The sequence below is a fragment of the Kryptolebias marmoratus genome, linkage group LG20 (genome assembly GCF_001649575.2).
Source record: "Kryptolebias marmoratus isolate JLee-2015 linkage group LG20, ASM164957v2, whole genome shotgun sequence".
NCBI lineage: Eukaryota > Metazoa > Chordata > Actinopteri > Cyprinodontiformes > Rivulidae > Kryptolebias > Kryptolebias marmoratus.
This window is the reverse complement of record NC_051449.1, coordinates 2,580,665-2,587,082: the sequence shown is the minus strand read 5'-3', so window position 1 is coordinate 2,587,082 and position 6,418 is coordinate 2,580,665. Positions and strand designations below refer to the sequence as shown.

General features: G+C 41.5%; 1 long non-coding RNA gene and 2 other non-coding genes across 3 annotated transcripts in view; 1 reads left to right on the top strand and 2 right to left on the bottom strand.

The window, feature by feature from the left end:
- The window catches only part of LOC112451009, a 17,123-nt gene that overhangs the window by 6,332 nt on the left and 4,373 nt on the right, over positions 1-6,418 (top strand). Inside the window, exons 2-3 of the long non-coding RNA XR_003039735.2 lie at positions 4,499-4,577; positions 4,961-5,026. This is a non-coding gene — a long non-coding RNA (uncharacterized LOC112451009). The remainder of the gene's footprint in view (positions 1-4,498; positions 4,578-4,960; positions 5,027-6,418) is intronic.
- Positions 1,633-1,715, bottom strand: trnal-caa. The gene has a single exon. It is a non-coding gene; the product is annotated as a tRNA-Leu (tRNA).
- Positions 2,169-2,251, bottom strand: trnal-uaa. Its single transcript has one exon. It is a non-coding gene; the product is annotated as a tRNA-Leu (tRNA).

The window sequence follows — 6,418 nt, the reverse complement described above, 5'->3', positions numbered from 1 at the left end:
CTGCAGTGTAATCATGGAACATAAACGCATCGACAAACACTTTGTGTCTGCAAAACATGTGAGGAGAGCTGCAGACCAGGGACAATCCAGAAATGCTCATGAATGTCAGTTTAGAAGCTCTCAAAGTTCTCAAATAAAGCACCTTTTGAGAATGTCAATGTTTGTTGGGAATTATCTTACGAAACAAGTATTAAAAGTTATGTTTTTTTATTGATTTCAGTAAAAAAAATTGCAACTTTTAGGAAAATGCCCCACGAAATCAGGCATTTTAGCTGCAACAATCACAAAAAATTCCTGCGAAATCCTGGAGGGACTGATATGTGGATTCCCCAAAGGAGGTTATCGCTCCGCAAAGAGCATATCTGCTCGTCTCACTTTAACATATTTCCCATCTGTTGGCACCACAACGTCTAAATGAAGGAGACAAAATATCACAAAAAGTCATCTGAAGACAATATCTGAACCAGCACACCCTGCAGAAAAACACTCGACCGAATCGATGAGGATTACTTCAAGCTGCTCTGGTGATTTCATTCTGTCCTTAAATTTAATATAAATTAAGAAAGAAAAAAACAATCGCTGCACGAATCAAATTAAATTGGATCTTTAAAAACAGAAAAAGATAAACTCTCAGGGAAATATTGTTATTTTACACGATTCTTTGGACTTCGGCACCAACGTTCCCCTCCTGAAGCTCCTGAGCCGTAAGCAGATTGTAAAGAAGCGTCGAGTCCAAGAGGCAGTAATTGTGCTTCTGATTGTACGCTGAACCGTTAATTAAGGCTGAGTGGGAGTGGATTCGTGTTCCTGGCAAACGATGAGACGGGATGCGTCTGTTAGCTCGCAGACAGTGGATGACAGATTACCCATGAGCCTCTGGGGGCCGAGCCAAGGCGTGCAGGCGAGGCCGTGGGTGGTCGGCAAGTTGACACGGTAACAAGCTGCGAGCCGGTGGTCTTCTGGGGGGACGGGACGAGAAAGCAGCTCGATTTATGGCTGCTTGGGGTGCTTTTAATTCAGAATTAGACTGGATGAGAACAAGGAAAGAAGCTGCTTTCAGCTGAGGGGAAAAATGGCAGCTATTTTTGTTTTGGGTTGCAGAAGCTCCGAGGGGAAATAAGAAGTATCGACACCTCCTCACCTGAAGAAGGCAGGTGTCTGAGCTCCAGACTGACTGAAAGCTTAGCCGTTTGAGTGGGAGGCCATTTTGAAAGGTTTACTCTCCTGACAGCTCTGTGTGGCTTCTCAAATCCATTTTTTCTGAAATCATGATCAGGAGTGAGTCCATCTCGTAAACCTTTGTGGAGAATCCAGTTTTTTGGTGTCACAAAGTGAGAAAAATAAGTTATAAGATTCACCTGTGGAGGCTGCAAATGAATGAATCCTCTTCGTCCTCTTCGTAATGTGTAAGCAAAATTAGGAAAAACAGAATCTTGTTGAATTCAAGATTGTCTTTGTTGCAAAAAACATTAACAGTAGTTTTTATTTGGCACCTCCTTAAAGCGTTAATTTAATCGTGAGCGAGCCAGAAGAATAAGAAAATGTGAATTCTATCCTCCATGTTGGAAGCAGATCTTTTGACCTTTTTCCATTTGAAGTTGCTGAAGATAATCAAATCCTGGTTTTCCCCTCTACCAGGAGTGGGGTTCGAACCCACGAGGACATCTGTCCATTGGATCTTGAGTCCAACGCCTTAACCACTCGGCCATCCTGGTGCTTTTTTCTTTGTTTATTCTTTAAATCAAAATGCAAGAAACAAACATGTCTTTCAGTTAAGCAGCATGGATGCAGGCTGGTGTCGTTGTGTCGAGGTGAAAACGTGCCTCTGGCAGGAGAGCAGAAATACTCAAACTAACATCTCTGACCAGTTCGGCACCTTGTCAAGAGGTCTGGAGACCAAATGTTTTCATTTTAAGATGGTTTAAATTTAAACACGAAGTGAACTTTACGACTGAAAGGTTCAGCATTATTAACGAAGAGCCTAAAGCAAGAATCAACTGGTTAGAGATGCAAGTAATCTCATAGTCTTCACATTGAAATGGGACCACTTGAGTCACCAATGTCTTATTTTCATGTCACCTTATCCAGACATCGATTTCTGCACTTATTGAGCCTGGTTTCATCGACGACTCATCTTTCACATAACTGGAGATGAAACCATCTTGTACTACCAGGAGTGGGGTTCGAACCCACGAGGACATCTGTCCATTGGATCTTAAGTCCAACGCCTTAACCACTCGGCCATCCTGGTGCTTCCTGCTGCCATCACAGACTGAAGGGAAGAAACATAAAAATGCTCAAAATATCCGCTTGCACAGAAGGGAGGAACTGTTGGTGTTCAAAGCAGGAAGCTGTCAAAGTGAGCATCAGTTCTCCTCCGTCAGATACCAGACTCCCTCGTGACGTCGCTCAGCTTTTATCCCGACCCCTGAAAGCCCGACTCTCTCCCTGTCGTCGCCTCGGCTCGCGGCTGCAGCTCCTCTTTCGGCCCTTTTTCAGGCTCGTGCACACAAACCGGCCCATAAAGAAAAAACATCTTTCAGTTCAGGTCGAGGGAATTGACTGATCTGAGCTCAACACTTCTGAGATGAAATGAAACAAGATCCTCTCAGCCAACATCAATAACTGACCCCGACGCTGCTGGAAGGACTGAACCCAGAAGAGTCGAGGTTGTTATAGCAGCAGATTAAAGGTTCTGGGACGTCATATGAAATGTTTGTTTTTATTGCACTCGGGGAACTTTGATATCAACTTTGCCCCAGAGGTTGAATCCTTCCAGCTTTTTGTTGATCTCCAGGGTTTCCCCCCCTCGGCAGAACCGCTGACGTTTGACGTTCAGAACAAGTTTCCGCCTGAAGCTCTTTCTTTCTTTCTTTCTTTCTTTCTTTCTTTCTTTCTTTCTTTCTTTCTTTCACATTTAATCCTCCGCCTCTCCGTTTAACGTCGCTCCACAGATGCAGCAGGAAACGCTTTTAAACTTAAAACTTTGCTTTTTACGAACGTCAGCAACAACAAATAAAAGCTCAACAGACTTTCACTTTTCTCCTGTTTTTATGTTTATTAGAAATTTGTGAGGAAATTAAGGATTTAACGATTAATTCCTGTTTTAGGAGAAAAAACGTGGCTCTGGAGCCATTTTCTGTGTTTGCTAATGTCGATTAGCTGTGGCAGCCATCTTGAATTGGGTTGACTCCAAATGGTAATCAGTAGTAGACGTTCCATCCAGTGGTTCATGAGATATTTTGCTAACGGGGAGACAAATGGACACAAAATGGCCGCCAGTCGCCAGTTACTTCCTCCAGACTCTCTGCTCTTCGACAGATTGCTTCAAAAATCAGCAGATTATCTCTTTAAAGGGTTGTTTCTCTCATTTGAAGGTTGCTGGTTTGATTCCCAGCTGAAACACTGAACCACAGTTTCACCCAACGCTCACAGGTGAGACTGCTGAGGTAAAAAAAAGACAAATCTGACCTGATCCAGGACCTGACCCGGGTCGGCTGGAGACCAACGAGTCACCACCAACACCAAGGACAGCTGCAGCGACTGTCCTCCTGTCCTGTGCCCGTCCTGCGTCTGTCTTCATGTCCTGCGCCCGTCCTGCGACTGTCCTCCTGACCTGCGTCTGTCTTCATGTCCTGCGCTTGTCCTCTTGTCCTGCGCCTGTCTTTGGGACTTTTAGACCAAGGAGGTTCTGGGATGAAGAACATGAAGACCGTCCATCCATCCTCGGTTCTTTGCCTGATCCGGTTCAGGCTCATGAGAAGCTGGTTCTGACCCAGAGGTCAACGGGAGACGGACGGAGCGGACCTTGGACGTCTCAGCCGTCCAACACAGAGACGTCCTTCCATGCTTTTCTTTAAAAACGTAAAGAAACGAGGGAATTAAAGCCATTTTCAAACCTTTAAATGATAATAATTCTGCTCGATCTCGAGGTTTATTCTCTCCTGAGTTCAGGACGACTCTCAGCTACTACCACAGCAACCCTCCCCTCAGTTAATGCCGGCTAATCCCCATTCAACCCAACACGCAGGGTTTTAAACTCTTCAAGTTAATTCAGTTGAGTTTAATTTAAGAAATCTGGGGGTTTTGTTTTCGTACAGCAGGAAAGACGACGAATGAGAGCAGAAAAACTCAACTTTTGGGACAAAAACTACAAATATTACAGATTATTACAGCTGTGAGGGCTGGAAGACAGAATTAATTTTCATGTCAATTAATATAAAATATTTCCACGTCTAATATGTGTGTATATTTGTAAACTTACAACTGATTGAACCAAATGTTTTACAAAAACCAACAATAGAAACGACTTTGAAACCTTTTTTATTTTAACTTTTTTCCTTATTTATTAGCCTTTTTTTCCCAAAAATGAACAAATGTTTCATGTCTCTGTTTAAGGACAGTTGCTGTTTTTTTTCAGAGCTGACAGAATCAAAGTTGAGGACATTCAGTCACAAAAAGTCAAATAAATCCTGGTTGTCGTGTTTCTCCGGTCCAGCAGGGGGCAGTGTGACGTCAGATGATCCTGTTTCATTGGCTGATTAGGAAACTGATCCACCTGGACCTGTTTGCTGCAGGTAGTGTGTTTTACTTCACTCTTAAGATCAACTATTTATCAAAATAAGTAAGTTTTTTATGGTTTTTATTGTTTAAAATGTATTTTTTGTGTAAGATAGTGAGCTGAGGCTTCAAAAATCCGAAATTTATTTCCTAAAAATTGCAGCTTTGGTTAAAGTTTGCACATATCTCTCCAGGTTTAATGTATTTTTGAAACCTTATTTCTGTCAAACTAAAGAAAAAGAGAGGAGGTTTAAATCTGACTGAGCTGGTTATTTGTCCTAAAGCTGTGGTGAAGTTTTACTGACTTTAATTAGTTTGAGGTGTTTGAACTACAGCTAAAAATAAAAATAAAAATCACTTTTTCTTGGCTTATTTTTAACATTTTCACTTATTTTTGCAGGTCTGAGGAGAACCCGAGCAGAGCTGAAAGAGACGCAGAAGTTTGAGGATTTTCTGACATTTCGTGGTGAGTTCTTCTTCTTCTTCTCTGCCTCAGGAAATAGTGAACACTTTTAAATTCAAGATGGCTGCCACAGCCAACTGAGCTGAAACAGAAAAATCTGGTGTGGTAGTAGCTGAGAGTCATCTTCAACACAAACTCATTGAGTTTCTGCTCATCAGGTGGTTTTATTTTGACGGGTGGCGGGCGATATGCATTCCTACAATGAAGGCTGAGCCTCTGATCTTATTTAGGAGGTTATCTGATCTTAAAACAGGCGTTTAATCGACTTTAACGAAGATATTTTAGCCTCAATGTTGTTAAATTTTAACAGCTTTCGCTCCAACAGCAGCTAAAAATCTGCTTGGGTCGTTTCGATGGGAGAACATGTAAAGAAATGTGACGTTTTTTTGTATTTTGGAGGCAGCTGTTTCATGTTTTATAATCTGGAGAAAATAAGAGTGGAATCTGAACGATTTAAAGACTAAAAACAAGCAAACCTTCAGGTAAAAGTGGCAGAACGGCAGCTGAACGCTGGAGTTAGAGTAAAAAGACCAAAACAGATCAGCTATTTTAAAGTTTTTTATTGTTAAATGTTTTAAAAAGTGAACTAAAAGTTTCAAACTAATCCTGACAGAGCTGATCTGTTCCATATAAAAAAAACATAAAATACAGAAGAAACTAAGAGAACGAAGAGGATTAACAGAGTTTTATAAAAAAAATGAAGAAAGGTCCCGTTTGGAGAGCAAACCCTCGCTCTGACGAACAAACGGCGCTCAGCGTGAAGCGGTTTCATCCTCCTGCAGGGATCGTCTTTTAAAGCTACGATTTCAAAATGGCCATTCACCTGGGTTGACCACACCTGCTTCGTGTTCATCAGACCTGAAGGAGACGTTTGAGTCTTTCTTCAGCGTCCAGTTTGGAAAAGAGACGATTCTTCGCTCAAATATCTTCTTTTCCTGAAACATCCAACTTCCTCGCGCTCCTCTGAGGTTCCTGAGTACAAATATTCCAACTTTATTCAGATAAATTCTGTTATTAAAGACATCCTGATCGACGTGATCCTCGTTTTATTTATTATTAATCAATCCCTCCAGGATTTCGCGGACATTTTTTGTGATTGTTGCAGCTAAAATGCCTGATTTCGCGGGGCATTTTCCTAAAAGTTGCAATTTTTTTTTTGCTAAAATCAATAAAAAACTATAACTTTTAATATATAAACCAAAAATACTTCCTAGTTTTGTCAGATAATTCCCAACAAACATTGACTTTTTCAAAAGGTGCTTTATTTGAGAACTTTGATAGCTTCTAAACTGACATTCATGAGCATTTCTGGATTGTCCCTGGTCTGCAGCTCTCCTCACATGTTTTGCAGACACAAAGTGTTTGTCGATGCGTTTATGTTCCATGATTACACTG